The 17,445-nt window shown below is 45.1% G+C and overlaps 1 protein-coding gene across 4 annotated transcripts in view; it reads left to right on the forward strand.

Moving 5' to 3' along the window:
* The first annotated feature begins 5,359 nt into the window (after positions 1-5,359).
* The window catches only part of A1CF (APOBEC1 complementation factor), a 76,789-nt gene continuing 64,703 nt past the window's right edge, over positions 5,360-17,445 (forward strand). For 2 of the 4 annotated variants that reach the window (XM_041728963.1, XM_041728966.1), the window contains exon 1: positions 5,360-5,496. The gene's annotated coding sequence lies outside the window, so the exon portion shown is untranslated. Of the gene's footprint in view, positions 5,497-13,075; positions 13,169-17,445 lie in introns of all 4 variants that reach the window. The other 2 variants (XM_041728964.1, XM_041728967.1) reach the window with 2 other exon arrangements.

Below are 17,445 nucleotides of genomic sequence, written 5' to 3' on the forward strand. Positions count from 1 at the left end.
AAAGATCCCAAAATTAGTGTTTTCTAATGTTAATAAAGGAAGATAACAGATCGGTACTGGTACAATTTTTTTTCCTAAAATTGCTCTGTGACAAAAATCAGCATTTGCTTTTGTTTTGGGGTTGAACTAATAATATTCCTTAAAAAAAATGCAACATTTGGAAACTCTAATTTCAAGATCATTCATTAAACCCAAGTATGACTATGAGAAGGAACAGGGACCAAGAAGAGGGAGATAGTCCATTCATGTTTAAAGGACAGAGTGTGGAGTGTCCCACTTGCTGCCATGGTTTTTAGAGGGAACCTGGACAGGATAAATCTTCAAGTCTTTTTATCCTACAATTAGGGCATATTGAAAACAGTATTCAAAGGTGTCAGGAGAACCAAATACTATTTCCTAGAGCACAAAGCAAAGGGGGGGTGTATGTGTATATGTGTGTGTGCAGACATGCGTGTGTGTATGTGCGCACACGCACACACGCGTGCCCATGTGCATGTTTTAATCAATTCAACACTAGATGGCTCTAGTTACAAAACCAATATGTCTCACAGGTCTAAAACCCTAAGATGTGATGACAGAGACCAGATGGATTCTAACCTTGTGAATCAGATTCTGCTCTCTTCCCCAGTCTCGTAGGCATTGAGAACAGCACCAAGCTTTCAAGTTCAAAATGCCGTGCACCCCTGAAAGAGCAGGCCTCAACCCTACAAGTCCGTATTTCACAGATTAAAACGTTGCACCGACATAGCCTTGAGGATGTAAGTCTAATTTGCTCTGCAATTATTCCACTCGGTGCTCTGACAGTACTCTATTATTTTCAAATCACTCTCACATATGCCAATTCATTTGACCCTCTCCGTAATCACCAGGGTGACGTTGTCCTCGTCAAAGGCGAGACACTGAGACGCACACAAGGGTCAGGAGCTTGCTCAAGGTTACATAGCTCACAAGTGATCATGTTGGCACTGGATTTTCCAAGTACCAGCTCCTGGCTCAGAGCTCTTTCTAGATCGCAGGCGAGGAGAGAGAATTAGACGTTTGCCCTATTGTAGTGTGTCTGGCATGGCCCTTTCATTTTCTAGAACACTACATTTCGGTTCATTAAATACCCCCCATCAAATACCCAAAATGTATTTTTGAATTCATAAGACATTGAAAACGGTGAAGAAACCTTTTGTTGAGGTAGGAGAGGAAGGACTTTGGCTGGAAGGAAAACCTCTTGCTCTTGGCAATCTTTGGCTTTGAATTAAAGTTGAAGTTTCTTAGAGCTTTAGGTTTTACCTAAACCATCAATAATCAATTATTTTTTTTTAAAAACTGTTTTTTAAAGATTTATTTATTTATTTATGATAGGGAGAGAGAGAGAGAGAGAGAGAGAGAGAGAGAGAGAGAGGCAGAGACACAGGAGGAGGAAGAAGCAGGCTCCATGCCAGGAACCTGACGTGGGACTCGATCTGGGGACTCCAGGATCGCACCCTGGGCCAAAGGCAGGCACTAAACTGCTGAGCCACTCAGGGAATCCCCAATAATCAATTATTTTTACCCAAATATGCCAGCTCTGATGGGTGGCAAAGTCAGTTTGATATTTAAGGCCAGATTAGTTAAAATCCATAAGTTAAATAATTCACATGCAAACTGGTGATAACTAGCATTTAGTGAGCACTTACGATGGACCACTCTGCATATTTCTTCCCCCATCCATTCTTCCTTGCTCCAATGCCCCCATCCTAATCTTGACCACCATCACCTGCCACCTCTTCTCTAACTGGTCTGTCAAAGGCTTCGCCCGCCTCAAATCCAAATCAGTAACTCTTATTTGAATGTCTATGTGAGTAAATAACTCTTAAGAGTATATGGTTTTTAAAAAAAAAAAAAAAAAAACAAGGAGAGAGGCAGGTAATACCATTCCATGACAATTTATTCTTCAACTTGCACTCAAAATATACACACAGACCATGTGGCTCACTTTCTTAAAATCCTTCCAGTGACTTCCCATTGCTTGGCGATAGCACTGGAAATCTGTGGCGCCGTGGCACGGAGCCCTCACCAGCTGGGGCCAGCCTCTTTCCCCCACTTGCCCCCCACACCTGGCCTTCTCCCAGTTGATTGAATGTGCCAAACTCTTCAGATTCAGGGCACCCACTGTGCTATTTCCACCTGCTGTAATGCCCACCTTGACGCCCACCCCCCTTAGGGTGTCAGATGTTCTGGGAGACTTTCTTCAACTCCCTCCCAGCTCCACACTAGCTTAGGTCCCTACACTGAGTGCTTTGCTTAGCATCCTGTACTCCTCCTTCGTGATACTTACTCCAACCATACTTGGGTATTGTGAAGAGTATTTGCTTCATGTGTCTACTCTGTGTCTCTGTTGTCAACTGCTGAATCCCTGAAGACTAGCATATTATTCTGACGCTTTTCAAATTGTGCTTCACAATAAACTTTAGATCATAACCAGTTTGCCCGCACATGCGCACACACGCACACACAAAGCTGAAAAGTTTTGGAGAACATGCCCCTTTTCCAAGCAATTCACTTCATAATTTCTACTCTGTTCTAAAGATGTTAGCCACAACCTACTTAACTTGTGTTACGCTAAGAGAGGCAACCTGCATTTGAAATAACTACCCGTCTGACACAGCGTCCAGCAGATAGTAGGTCGTTGGTAATTGTTTGTAGAATACATGAATGAAAAAATATTTACCGGCCGCTATTTAAAATGATTTGTTTTTGTTTAAATAACAGTTGGCTGTTTATGGCTTTGTCCTTCCCAGGAGAATGGGTCCCTGGAGGGCAACCCCTGCCATTCTGGGTACGGTTACTTCCCTTGACTGGACTCATGGGATCAGGGCCATGGGGTGATTTTCCCCTTGTCCCAGTGCCACAGTCTGTCCCCTTATGTATTCACAAGAGAGAGTGTTCATTATTTCCCTGTTTACTGTGAACTGTTATAACCCTATTATTGTAAAAATAAAGGATTTAGAAAATAAAGAAAAAAACTTCCAGCAATATCATTACACCAAATTCATTATTGCCTTTGCTCTTATGATTTATATGTCAATTGTCCCACTTAATGAGCAGACTTTAGGGCTATTTTAACTTATTTTCAAACACTTTGGTTTAAGTTGAGTAGAGCCCTATCCTGTTGAATGCCAGGAGCATTCATATAATAAACCAATTTTTTTAATAACTAGTCAATAAATGCCTTCTTTTACCTGTTGCATTTTTTCTGTTTCTACCAGACACCTAAAATCCCAGCTTTTCTTTCCTCATCTCTACTTCTCCCCATCCAAGCACTTACCACACAAAACAACAAGGAAAACTCTCCCAGGACTGACAATCTTAAAATACCAACCATTCTCAGGGACGCCAGGAAGGCCCAGTGTTTGGGTGTCTGCCTTTGGCTCAGGGCGTGTCTCCGGGGTCCCAGGATCGAGTCCCACATTGGGATCCCTGCAGGGAGCCTGCTTCTCCCTCTGCCTGTGTCTCTGTCTCTTCTCTGTCTCTCAGAAATAAATAAATAAAATCTTTTATATATATATATATATATATATATATATATATATATATAGTATTCTTTTATATATAATAAATATATTAAAGGAGACAATGAATCCATGCATTTCTATGTAATAATCTTCTTCATTTTTAACCTGTTTTCATTGTAATGATGCTACATAATTTTGTGGCTCCCTAATGCAATAATGTACAGAAGATAAAAGAGAATTTATAATTGAACAGTTTGTCTTTCTGTTCACCAGGTATGTTGCAGGTCACGCTCCCATGCCCCCCTTTCTAAACTAATATCAACAAGACTGGAATGTTTGTGGTATCAGGGGCAAGAGGTATCATAAAACAACAAAATAGAGTGAACTCTTTTAGAGCATCTATATCTGCAATCTGTAAATGGTAAAATGCCTGTGTATTTTTTTAAATATATTTTTCAATAAAAATACAAAAAGTAAAAAAATATATATTTTTTACAAAAATATTTTTATAAAAAGTAAAATATATTTATATATATAAATATTTTATACTTTTTTATACTTTATTTTATATACTTTTTTACAAAAAGTAAAATATATATATATATGTATATATATTTACCATTCTCTGCAGGACCAGGCAAAGTCAAGGTCAGAATCACATGTGTGGAAACTATTTGAGCCTAGACTGAACTTTCTCCAGGGAAACCTCTCCGTGGGGGTCCGGTTGTCCAGGATGTGGCCCTCACGCGACTGTGTAGTGAGTGCTCCCCCAGGGCTCACTCCCAGGGCACGTCTCAGGGCAAAATGAGTGCTGTGTCTCACCTGGCCATGCATCACTTTGGGAGAAGCAGAGGCAAACAAGGCATCTGAGAACTAAAAACCATAAGCAGAACTAACATCCCAGCAGCATGCTTTGTGTCCTGCGCTTTAGATACCCAAGCACTTGGGTGACCCCTCTTCCCCTACGACCATATCATGGAAGGATTGCTCACTCCACACTCTTCCATGGCCAACGTGCTTCTGCCAAGAGCTGGTTCCTAGAGAATTAGAGTCCTCTTACTTGAACTGAAGCCAAGCAAGGTAGCTTCTAATTCGAGTTTGGGGGGCTATGGCTTATAAATCCATAAGCCAAATTTAGTCAAAATTGGGAGGGCTTTGGGTTGTTTTCAAGTGGGCTTTAGTACCTTGAAGAATTTCCTCTATGGACTAGAGCTCGTACCAAGGAACTTAGAATCTGGAGGTTATAGCTTTGAAGATGTCACTTTATTCTTCAAGAAACACAGTTACCACTGAGATTTCAAGCCTTGAACACTAGCTGCGGATCTCATATTAGCCAGTCCACAGCTGACGGTGATGCCCTCACAGGAAGGACATGCTCTTGAAATCTGAATGAGTAGCTTGCATAAAAAGAAGCCTGATTCCCCACCCTGATCTGACCCTATTTACTCGGTTATATAAATGCTTTGTGTATTTTATTTTTGTAAGCCAGCATCTACTGAATACCTGACCTGAAACTCCACACTTCGCTCCCTGCAATACAATAATATAAAAAGCATTAAAATGGGAGGAAAGAGAGACTCTCCCAAATTTACCTTAGACTCAATATCCTTTTGACGGCACAGAAAACAAGGGATCTAACATAAATAAAACCGTAGTTACCCAGGCTGCGGTAAGTTCTACTTTTTAAATATGGAATTCGCAAAAAGAGCTTCAAAATAATATTCACATCCACAGGTTTTAATGCAAAACATATTTTAATGTTGTAAACAGAAGTCCCTGGCAGTTATGTAGATTCTGCGGAGCTGTAGTGACCCAATTATCTGGTCAAAGGGCTGTATGGACGCAAGGGACAGGGTGAGTTAAAGTTTAACTCCCAGGAATTGTAAACCAAACCTAAAGCCACTGAACCTTTGGAGTTTGATATGTTGATTAGAGCATAACCGGAGTGACACGTTGAACTCGCCATAATCAAGGAACCCTTTTCCGGGTGGGGATCTCTGAAATCACTCAGGTACAGTCCATGTGTTTTGCTTTTTCTTGCTTCAACTCTGAAACTGTGCAGTGCAGCTCAGTGGGAATGCGGTGAGAACAGCTCTGTACACCATAGAGCCTGACACAGGGCGCTTTCTGGCTGTTTTTATACTAAGGGAGCAATCTGAAAACAAAAGAATATATTGGAATAATCATACACACTCAGAATGCAACGGCAGCCGTCTTCTGCTACTTGATTCAATCGTGTCTGGGGCTGACAAGTAGATTTGCCGCCTTGGGTTCAAGAGCAGGGCCAGTGCTTCTGAGAAGTTTATTTAGCCGTGGCCAGCCAGCTGGGGGAGTGGTGGTTGACTGTGTCCTAGTCCTAAGACCTCTGGGAACATAAAAAAATGTACTTACAAGAGGAATAGCATGAACATCACTGGCATATTCCGATTTCTCCATATAGGTCATAACTGCTAGCATTACTTGGGATTTCGTAGATTCAACTTTCTCCTTCCAGCTCCTTTGTCCTTCCCAATCACCCAAAACCAAAATCTGAAACACAAAACCCCACAGAAAAGGCCCCCATGCAAAATCACCCTGGCGAATTCTTGCTATTTCTTTTGCCAAGATCCTACTCACCAGAGAAATGCCTTAAGCTGTTCGCTTTACGAAAGAGAGAGAGAGAGAGAAAGAAAAAAAGAAAGAAAGAAAGAAAGAAAGAAAGAAAGAAAGAAAGAAAAGAAAAGAAAAAGAAAGGAAGAAGAAAGAAAGAAAGAAAGAAAGAAAGAAAGAAAGAAAGAAAGAAAGAAAGAAAAGGGAAGTGGCAGGGGGTGGGGGTGACTGGGTGACAGGCATTAAGGGGGGCACTTGATGGGATGAGCACTGGGTGTTATGCTATATGTTGGCAAATTGAACTCCAATAAAAAAATTATAAAATAAAATAGAAAGAAAAAAAGAAGGAAGGAAGGAAGGAAGGAAGGAAGGAAGGAAGGAAGGAAGGAAGGAAGGAAGGAAGGAAGGAAAAACAAAAACAGACGTGGAAAATGACTGGCTTTGAATGTGTTAAATCTCAACCTTGGAGCTAGCTAATCATTAGATCTTTTTCTTGGGATGGTTTGGGCAACAGTGCCACAGTGGGTATATTGTCACATGGTCATTTTGTTCACTCCAGAAAGACGATTCATAACCAAAATATGATACGATTGTGTCTTAAGAAAGGTGTCAGAGCACTTACCAGGAATATCCTTTCCTACCAGAATTCTCATAAACTCTGGTTGAAATACTTTCGTTCTATGAGTATTAAAATGAATTCCAAGGAGACCAGGCTCCGAGATAAGTGTCTTTATGGTAGGACTTCTCGGAGGTGTATAGCATGACTTCAAGAAGGTGAGGAACACAGCATTATTTGTGTCCTGTGCAGGATGAGGGTTTTGTCATAATTTAGAAGCTTCAAAGGTGTATTGGTCTGGTCCAAAGCATCCATCATTATCTTTGCCGAGGGATTACAGTAGGAGCATCGGTCTGGAGCTACCAGGGATTACTGGAATAAGACCACTCGCTTGTTGAAGTGCTAAATACAGAATAATACAGAATAATAGACAAATGACTTATTGGTTCATATTTCCAGGCCATATTTTCCAGGATTATATTGATACTGTCCACTTGAGATGATTCTCACACTTTGCTGTTCCAATTTATTGTTTATCCAGCATAAAGGAAGGGGAAAGAGAATTGGCAAAAAGAAAGGAAAAAAAAATCCTTGTGGGCAAATACAAAGCGACATGATGGATAGGAAAACACCGAATATAGAGTTATTATTTTTAACTGGGTTAAGACCAAGTTGTTTTGTGTCGTTTCAAATACAACATTCCCCACACTGTATTCAGTGAATGTTAATATGTGTGGCCCCCCCAAAAGTGACCCTATTGGCAGGTTGAGGGAAGGAAGTCAGACGCTGTAGAGCAGGACTTACTTAATAGTGCTGTAGAGCACTATTACTACGTGGATGTTTGGAGTCATCCTTTAAAATGACAAACATTTATTGTGCATTAAATGGCCAAGTCCACTCCGGAGCACCTTCCATGCGTTCATCTGTATTCTTCTTAGACCCCCCGCATAGGGTAGATACTAGTGTAACGTTTTACTAATGAGAAAATCGAGCAGGGATTAGTTGCCTAAGAGGCTCCCCATCACCCAGTTGGGAAACGAAGAGCCAGGTTCCTCAGCCAAGCGGTCCTACTCCAGAGCGCAAGCGTGAAACCATTGTAGTCGTGCTCGCAGGGCCTGGGATGTCCTGTGTGCGTCCGTTTATATACTTCTTGTGAGCATCTCTGAGTGTGAGACGTGTTGTTCCCTAAGCTTCCTTTACAACCGAACATCCCTCAGGGACATCTATTAACATGTCTCAGAAATGGCATCCCTCAGAGCACAGATTAGGAAAGAACAAATCACTGTTGGGGTTCTCATCCAGGCTCCATAAAACCAGAACCACCTGGAATCAGCCCAGTTGAAGATGTCGGAGGTACCCGATGGCCTAGCCCCCTTCCACCAAACAGGACCACGCCTGTCTTGGCAACTTCCAAAGCACTTAGAGAAAGAACACCAGACTCTCTGACCGAGCCCGGCTGCAAGGCCCCCTCCCGGACTCCGCGCTGTGTGGCCCGGGTGCGCTTCTTAACTTTCCTGACTCTCAGTTCCTCAAGGGTGGCAGGGTGGCCTGCAGGATTTCGTGACGATCCAGTGAGATGACCTAGCAAAATGGCTCAAGCACCATCCCTGGCACCTGCTAGGAGTCCAGCAGAGCTCGCTCCCCCTTCCCACTTCTCCACCTGTAACAATCTCCAGAAAAGTTTCCTGAGACCTTTTCCCAAACTTACCCACTAGCTGCTCTTTGCCAAAACCATGCTGAGACAGTTTAAATCAAAAACCACACACAAATTATAAACTCCTGATTGGTCACCAAGAATAACCATTTATCCAGAAAAGACAAAAAAAAAACCTCTCACTTTTCTTTAATTCTAACGACACAGAAGCAGCCCCAACAAAACACAGTATACTTTGATTTTAGAGAACGGTGCTCTAGGAAACTCCCGGTGAAAAACCCAACGCCCCGTCCTTCAAACCCGCGGGGTGGCCTGCGGTGTGGGGTGGGTTCATTTCATCACAGAGCCAGGCGACGTTACTAATCTGTTTCAATAACTGTCTTTTAAAACACTGTCATCCCCGAGCAAGCAGGGAGGCACGCTGGGTACTGTTGCACAACTGTTGTCATTACCTTATGTGTCTCTAAATGACTCAATCAGTTCAAACAAGACGGTATTGATCGATGGAGGATAAACACCATTTGATCTTATTCATGGAAACAGTAACCAGGATCCTCTAAAGTGCAGTTCGAGCGGTCCCGACACCTCCCCCCACCCCCAGGGAAGCATCTGGAAGAGAGGAAACATCACTGCGGTGACATTACCTATGAGAAATTTAAATCCCATCTGCTCCTTGGCCTGATACTGTAGGATCCAGGCAGCTGCTAGCAAGTGTTTCCTGCCGATTGGATCAGGAGAGCTAATCTATCATTTTAGTCCATGGAACTTCATCCAGTGAAAATCTTAGTCTTAGGAACTACTTAGAGTTTTTAATTTAATAAATTCAGATTTTGTGTTGAGTCCTTTTGATTCATCCAGACCAAAATTTTAAATATTTCCTTTTATAAGAATGGCTGCCCTTACCTAAATGTGCTGGTGCCTTGAGCTCCTTATTTTGATTTTTTTAAAGATATGCAAACTCAGCTTTTTTTTTTTTTTTTGTCCTTCTGTGGATACATATGTGGAATTTTGCATATGCAGGTATTAACGATCATGTGGAAGATAGTTCCAGGTTTGTTTATTCCACAAGGGCTCCATCCCTGGTAATAATAGTAAGAGGATAACCCGCTCCCTCTGCAAGATCATGCGCAGTGTCCTGCCCCCTAGCAACAGTATGGCTACGAGAATTAGCACATGGCAGCGTGGCCAGAAGGAAGAACTAAGTGAGAGAACTGGTTTGCAATTCTACAAGGTTCCACCTTCAGTGATGTAGTAATGTCTCCTCTTCTTCTAGCAGCTAAAATGATCATCGTTTTGGGACGCCCAACTGATGCAAAGAGCACAACGTTTAACACAGCGGAATTGACTACTGCTAATACCTTATTGCTATAGAATATTCTCATTTACAAAGCATTTTATACAAAAATATTTTTACTTTTTTTCTAAAGATTTTATTTACTTGAGAAAGACAGAGATAGTGAGAGACAGCACGAGTGGGGAGGAGAGGGAAAAGCAGGTTCCACGCTGAGCAGGGAGCCAGCCCAATGTGGGGCTCCATCCCAGGAGTCTGGGATCATGACCTGAGCCGAAGACAGATGCTTCACCAACTGAGCCACCCAGGCAACCCACCTTTATACTTTTTTTTAAAGAGATTTATTTATTTATGAGAGAGAGTGAGAGAGAGAGCATGAGTGGAAGGGGGCAGAGGAAGACCCTGAAGCAGACTCCAAGCTAAGCATGGGGCCCATGCAGGGCTCGGTCTCACCACCTTGACATCATGACCTGAGCCAAAATCAAGAGTCAGAAGCTTAACGAACAGGGCCACCCACGTGCCCCCAGACCTCTTCAATGCCAAAGTTCTTCATAGTCAGCTCAGCATGTATATTCTCTTCAAGGTAGTTCAGTCACGACACCTCATTCCAGTTGTGCCAAGCTGGTTAGCTGCAAGATGCTCACCCAGAGTTTAGAAGCCTAGCTGGGCTCACGTAGCAGAGGGCGGATTATGTAGGGAGGCTTCCCCTACTGTGCTGGACATAATGAACCCGGTGATGAGTTATCTAAGAGGTTCGATGAAACTGGGAAGAGAGGCTGAGAATCCCCAGGGAAGGTGGGAGGAACACTCGTCCCCTACGTGTCCCCGAAGGAAACAACCCTAGAGATTTCAAGCATTGCATGCAAAGAAGTGAGGGGAGTGACACTGCCCCGCGTCCTAGAACACCGGCTGGGCACCCGCAGGGTTCTGTGTATCAAGGCCACTGCTTCTCCTTCCTCTCAGCTCACCTTCAGTGTTCTTCTCTCCAGGATTGTGCTGAGTGCTTTCCCGCTGGGGCCTCTTGCGTGACGTAAATTGGCTTCTCAGATTTGTTTAAACCCTAACACCTCTGGTTACTTTGTATGGAAGTCAGAGATCAGACACTGATGCGTGCAGCGGGAGTCTGTGTTGGCCCGTGGACAGGACCGTGTCAGGAATCCTGTCTCCTAAAGATCCCCAGCAGCGCCCCATGATGCAGGCACTTACTGCCAACTGACCAGAACCGGCACCTAGGATGATGATGATGATGACAGTGGTACATGTGATAGCTCCTCCGTCCTGATGGAGCTCCTGCCATGTGCTGGGCACGTAGATTCATTCAACCCTGTGGAATTCTCTGGAACAGGTGCTATTACTATGCCATTTTTCCAATAAAGGGGTCAAGTCTTAGGAACGTGCAGACACCTGCCCAGGATCACACGGCTAAAGAGTGGTGGAGAGGCGCTGAGGTCCAACAGTCTGAGTTCTGAGTCTTAGACCTGGAAACTCAATTTTGAGGTCCTTTATTGGACAGACAAAAGCTAAATGAGTTTCCCAAGGACCAAAGACATTTTGTTGTTGTTGTTGTTGTTGTTGTTGTTGTTGTTAGGTTAAGAACCCCAGTGCAGACCCACAGCCCTCGGGCAGGCCCTGTCCCTGGTACCACCCCCAGGGCACAGCACGTCTAATTCAACCTGAGTCCCCGCACAGATCCTGGGTGCCAGGCCAGCAGGGCCCCTGTGGTTAGGGGCCACGGTCCCTTCTGTCCCAGAAGGAGGAGTCCCACCCACCGCACTCTGCCCAGATGCATGCCTCCTGGCACAGCCAGAAACACAGTTGAAGGAGACCTGTTTCATGACTTTGAGAGAGTGCCAGGTGCAGATCACAGAAGAAATGTCCAGGCCCGGGGACCACAGCCACAGGGGCGTCACCAAAATCACAGAGCAATGGTCCTGAGTGACTTGGCTTCCTTGTGCCCAAACCCAACTAGTGTCTGCAGACACAGCCCCTCCCACTCGGAGGACACACCCCTCTCCCCGGGAAAGAGTAATTGGGCTGCCAGGTCTATGAATGCTAAGGGAGCCCCATATTTAAACTGCCCTCGTTTGGAGCTTTAAATTGAGACCCAGGTGTTCCCAAATAGCAGCTCCACCAGCCTCAGTGGGATTATTTATTTAGGATAATAAGAGGATGTTTCCAGAAGTTCCTCGTTAAAATATGAGCTAGTTGGGATACAGGGTGTGAGTGATAGGGACACTCGGAGGTGTTAACATTCAAGAACACACTAGCCTAGAATCCCTTAGCACGTTAACTAGCCTGGCAAAGCCTTCCAAGGATGGTGTGTAGGACAAGGGAATTGCGATGGTAGGGAAGAGATGTTGGAGAAGAGGCACAGCCAACAACGGGGGTGTCATAGGGAAGCAGGGGAAGGGTTAGGTATTTGAATGACAGCTATTTGGTTTTTTTTAATAATAAATTTAATTTTTATTGGTGTTCAATTTGCCAACACACAGAATAACACCCAGTGCTCATCCCATCAAGTGCCCCCCTCAGTGCTCGTCACCCAGTCACCCCCACCCCCCGCCCTCCTCCCCTTCCACCACCCCTAGTTCGTTTCCCAGAGTTAGGAGTCTTCATGTTCAAATGACAGCTATTTGTTTGATCTTTGAGGAAGAATTCACTTATTGATTTTGAACAACTATTAAGGACATTAGGGCAACACGCTTCCCAGATCCCTCCAAGTCTCTCCTTCACTACAGAACAGACACCTAACCCAGGTGCCTGAACCAGAACTGGAACTGCCAAAGATGCTATCACATGGCCCCTTAGGGTATTTTAAGACAGGAGAAAAACCCATAATGTCTAGAGACCCTTGTTTTCACTTGCCTTTCAAAGCAAGCCATAAAGCCAAGTGCTTCCTATAATAAGAACTTAGTCTCTCACGAGTCCCAAGGATCCCCTAAAGCACGGCAGCCTAAAGGATGGATTCACAGCATGGCGTGTGGCAGGGAGGCCCCAGACCCCGCATGGCTGGGCTTGAATCCCGGCCCCAGCACTTCCTAGCTGTGTGATCCTCAGCAGATTATCTAACTTTTCTGTGCCTGTTTCCTCTTCTGTAAAGTCAAAGTTATTTTGTGGATCAGAAATTACACGTGAAGTGCTTAGAACAGCAGCAAGAGTGCGCGAACCTTAGCTGATACCTTCTCGTCATCTCGTTCCTTTGTTGCTTTCCTGTTAGGATATGGCTGGAGACAGAGAGCCTATGAGGTCAAGGCGTAGAAAATGAGAGGTCAGGTGGCTGAGAACCGTCCCCAAGGCTGGCCTGTGGAGCAAATTAGGAAGAGTTTCTCCCTGACACCGTTGCAGTTTTTCCGAGACAGAGACAGGCAGGGCAGGGGCTCCTAATTAAGTCAGTGTAAAATGATTTGAAGGAACCTGGGTCATCACAGCAAGGAAGCAGAATGGAAATCCAGGTCTTCACACGGGAGTGCCAGCCTCTCAGGCCCCTGTTATTTTCCCAGGTACAAAGAAGACCCCTCAGGACTCACAGCCACTTGAAAAGGTGCAGATAGAAGATAGCAGGGCTATTGGCAGGACAAAAGTGCAGCCAGGAGGTAATACAACCTGTCCCCAAATCAATCCCCTGCACAGGGCGGGCAACAGACCCCTGAAGAAAAAATTATGGGGGAGGAGCTAAGCAGAGCATCAGGACTGAGGAGGAAGGGGTTCGGGATCACCATTTCCTTTTTTGGGGGGTGAGGGAGCCGGACAGAAGGGTAGGAAGGGGATCTCTTGGGATTACTGTGTTGATCTGTCCAGTGGGACCGCTTGATGGATCCTGTGCTTGAGTTCAGCGTTATTCTAAACGTTGTGTTGGATACAAAGATGTATTGCACTTTTGTCCTCAACTTTAAGGGACCCGTTCCCCAGGGTCCCCATTGCGGTCTTAGGATGTTCAATCTCTCTCTCCTCTAAAGTCTCTCACTTTGCTGGAAAATGAGTATTTTACTCTGCTACATTGGGGTTCCTGAACGGCAAGACAGTTACCCCATTTCCTTTTCAATGCACAGACCTAACACCTTGCTATGCACAGAACAGATGCCCACTATTGCTTGTTGAATAACAGAGCCTGCCAACTGGGGAGAGCAGGACAGAAGGTGGAAGAGGCCCAGAAGAACATCGTCGGGGGCCATGTACTCCACCCCGTGCCATGCACTTGTCCTATCTTTTTGCATCGCTCTGGCAATACTGTGAGGCAGGCATCACGCTCCCCAACTTCAAGATGAAGACGCTGGTATCTGGCTAAATAGCTTGGCGCAAGTTTACAAGGTTCTTAAGGGCAGACCTCTAACACTGGATGCTGTGTGCCTGTCCGGCCACTCTCCCCACCTGGGAATCCAGAATGGACACCAAAGGGCAAAAGTCTGTGTATTTTGTTATTATGTGGTAGAACTACAAAATTAGGATGGAGAGAACAGAACTCTGGAGTAGACAGAGAGGCTGTATGAAATCTCCATTCAGCCCAGCAAATACACATGACGAAGTGTCTACTAAGTGGTAGTGGAGGGGCTAGAGCTGAAAACATGAGTGCCTGTCCTTGGGGAGGAGATGGCCCTGCCTCTCTACATGTCCCCATCTGTCCCTAAGCTAGTCCTTCTGCCTCTAATACATTCTTAGCCACACTCCTGGAGTCGCCTTCCTGAAGGGCACAGGGACCTGTTAGAGCTCTTCCATGCTGACTTCACAATAAAGCAGGAACACCCTATCATGCCAGGATTGACGTCATTCACCTGCCTCACTAGCCTTACCTGTTGTTGCTCTCGCTCCCGATCCCCTCAGCTCCGCTTGCATTCGGCCTTCCAACCATACTCCACCTCCCCATCCACGCTGTTTGCACTTGTACCTCTGTACCCCCAGACTCCCCGCCTCCCTTCTTCTCCTGACTCCTAGGCCTCTGGACAGGTCTGGGTAGAGAGAAGCTATCTGCTGGAAATTAATATAAAGTTGGGTGTGTTTGATAGGGGATGACATTGGTTGACAGAGTCGTACAATATGGGGCCACGGAAAGTCTTTTAATAGAAAAGTAGCATAAGGAAATGGTTGAGAAAATTAACGAGCTTCACACAGAGGACGTTAGAGTTTGAAAAAAGGCTAAAGGTCAACATAAGACAAAAATCCAGGTGTGAAATGATGGTTGCATACGTGATAATTAATGGCCGTGGGAAGTCAGTGGCTGACTAGAAATGAGGAGGAATGACTTACGGAGGACAATTTATGCCAAGGCATGTAAATTAGCATAAAATTAGAACTTCCATCATCTGCTTTATTGAAAGGGAACACAGTGCTGTCTTTCATTCCAAGTGTCGAATGCCTCAGGGCTACTACGATATAGAGCTTCAGATAGTTGGATTTTTGTTAAACTCCACTCAAGGATCAAACATATTTTATTAATCAGTGGTTGGCAGTCTTGGTGAGAACTGAGTGTTCAACCTAATTTTTCCAAGTTGGTCTGAGGAAACCAGATGCAGCAATAGGTTCAAAAGGATAGTCTCTACTAGAAAAAAAAGAGACATCACAACATGAATCCAAGAATGAATGAAATACAGCACTCACAGCTCATCAGGTCCCTGTAACCTGCCACACAGATAATTGGTCCCAGAGCTATTGAATAAACATCTGCTTTTAGGCTGAAAACCATCTACGTCGCATGCTGTGACTAACACGCTCCCAATTTGTAAGTCAACTTAGAAATTAAACATACATGCAAAAGCATTCCGTCTTCTCAAGCTATGCCATTCTAGAATTTCCAACCTCGGCCAATTCTCTTCCCCGGATATCTTTAAGAGAGTGGGGCCTGGTGGGAAGAGTTGGGTAGCATTACTAAGTGAAGAGAACACAACAGCCATCTGTAGCCTGACCCTTCCAGTTACCGGGAACGTGACAGCACCGAAACCATGTACATATACGCACTCAACAGGGTTGTCCGGAAAAACGGTACTGGGATTCCCATCAGTATATATACAGAAATGGTTTTGCTGTTGTCCCTGTTCTAGTGTCTGCAAGGCACCAGTGCTAGCCACCAGCACCTCTCAAATATATCTGTCTAAAGGGATGCATTGTAAGGGGTTGCCTCGCGTGATTACGGAGGCCGAGAAGCCCCAAAGCCTGAAGCTAGTGAGCGGGAGACCCAGGCCAGATGAGGGGCAGCTTCCAGTCTGAGGGGCAGCAGGCATGAGATGCAAGAGTCTGAGGGGCAGTCTGAGGGGCAGCAGGAATGAGATGCAAGAGTCAATGTTTCAGTTCAAGTCCAGAAAAGATTGACGTTCCCGGGAAGACAGAGTTCTCCCTCACTTGACCTTTTTGTTCTACTCCAGTCTTCAACTGATTGGATGAGACCCACCAACGTTTGGGGACAATGATCTGCCCTACTCAGTCTATATTTAGAGTTAACCTCATCCAGAAAGACCTTTACAACCACACCCAGATTAATATTTGGCCAAAATTCCAGGCATCCTGTGGCCCCGTCCAGTTGACACATAAAATTAGCCATCATCGCAGAACCTTAATGGAACGTAGAGTCCCTATGAGGTCCAATCGTAAAGCTCTGCATTTCTCCCCCACCACCTATCCCCTCACGCAACACATACAGTTTCCACCTGCTATTAAAGTTTCCCCGTATCATTTTTGGATTAAAACACTTGGTCATCTCTCAATCTTCTGCGTTACCAATAGGTCACGTAAAAGGGCTTTCATGGTTTCCAATAGTCGTATCTGAGCTGACCTGAGGCTGAAGGATTCGTAAAGGAGTTGGTGGGGTCAGAGCCAGTTACAGAGGGAAAGGGGCGTGTGGAGCAGTCTCCCGTGTGATCTCATGCTACCAACACTGGCCACCTGGAGTTGATTCACACCCGCGTGTAGCTACATATTCATGTCCACACGCGCTTGCATGGGCGTTCAGAGACCCATAAATCTCCACACACCCGGAGGGAGCAGCTTCAGTTTATCTCACCCAGGGAGCCTGGAAGGAAGTATGGGAACTGGGCACATGACAAATAGGAAAGAAGATCAAATAGTCTCCAAAGTAACTGGTGTGTCTGGGAGAAACCTGGAATAAATACTCTACACTTGCAGGGACCGTGACCAGGCGAGTAGAGGCCGGGCCAGCTCACGGCAGGCACGGAATATCAGCCTAAGGAAATGGACTGTTCCTTGTAGTGACTGATGAGGCCAATGAAGGTGTTGGGGCAGGAGGATAGTGGAAGGGACATATGAGGGAGACTGAGCCAGCGGGCGTGTGCGGAGCCTCTTGCATTCTACGCTGTGAGCTCAGGTTAAGTTGAGTGACGGAACAAGGGGTGGGAGGTGAGGGTAGGATCTCAAGAGGAGCAACAAGTGAGAGTAGACGTGTACACAACGCAGGATAAAGGTCAAGATCAGACTTCATGAGGAGGCTGTTCCGATACAGAGGCTTTAAGGGCTTCCGCAGTTGTGACTCCCGGACCCGGGGAGGTGCTTCGCCGGCAATGTGAGCCGACTGCCCCCCACACTGGGGCCTGTCTCTCCTCCACGCTGGCCTTCCTCACTGCCCACCGTCCATCCTTCCTCTCACGCCTGCTCCCCCTCGGCGGGGCCGCAGCAAGTCACAGCAGGAATATAAACTACTTATTGGTCGGTCCTTGTGGAAACAGAGTTGAAAACAACTCACTTGAGCCAGACTCTAGTCAGAATGTGATTATTTTTTTATGGTATTTCTAGCCCCTAGCAATTAAGAAAAGATTTGCTCAATAGGAATGCTGAAAATGTAAATAATTATTAGAGAAAAAATGGAATCATCCTCCCTTTTGTCCTATCATCTCGTGTCTACCTTTTACAGGCCTTTTCTTCTCTTTAA

Source organism: Vulpes lagopus, chromosome 14 (genome assembly GCF_018345385.1).
Source record: "Vulpes lagopus strain Blue_001 chromosome 14, ASM1834538v1, whole genome shotgun sequence".
NCBI lineage: Eukaryota > Metazoa > Chordata > Mammalia > Carnivora > Canidae > Vulpes > Vulpes lagopus.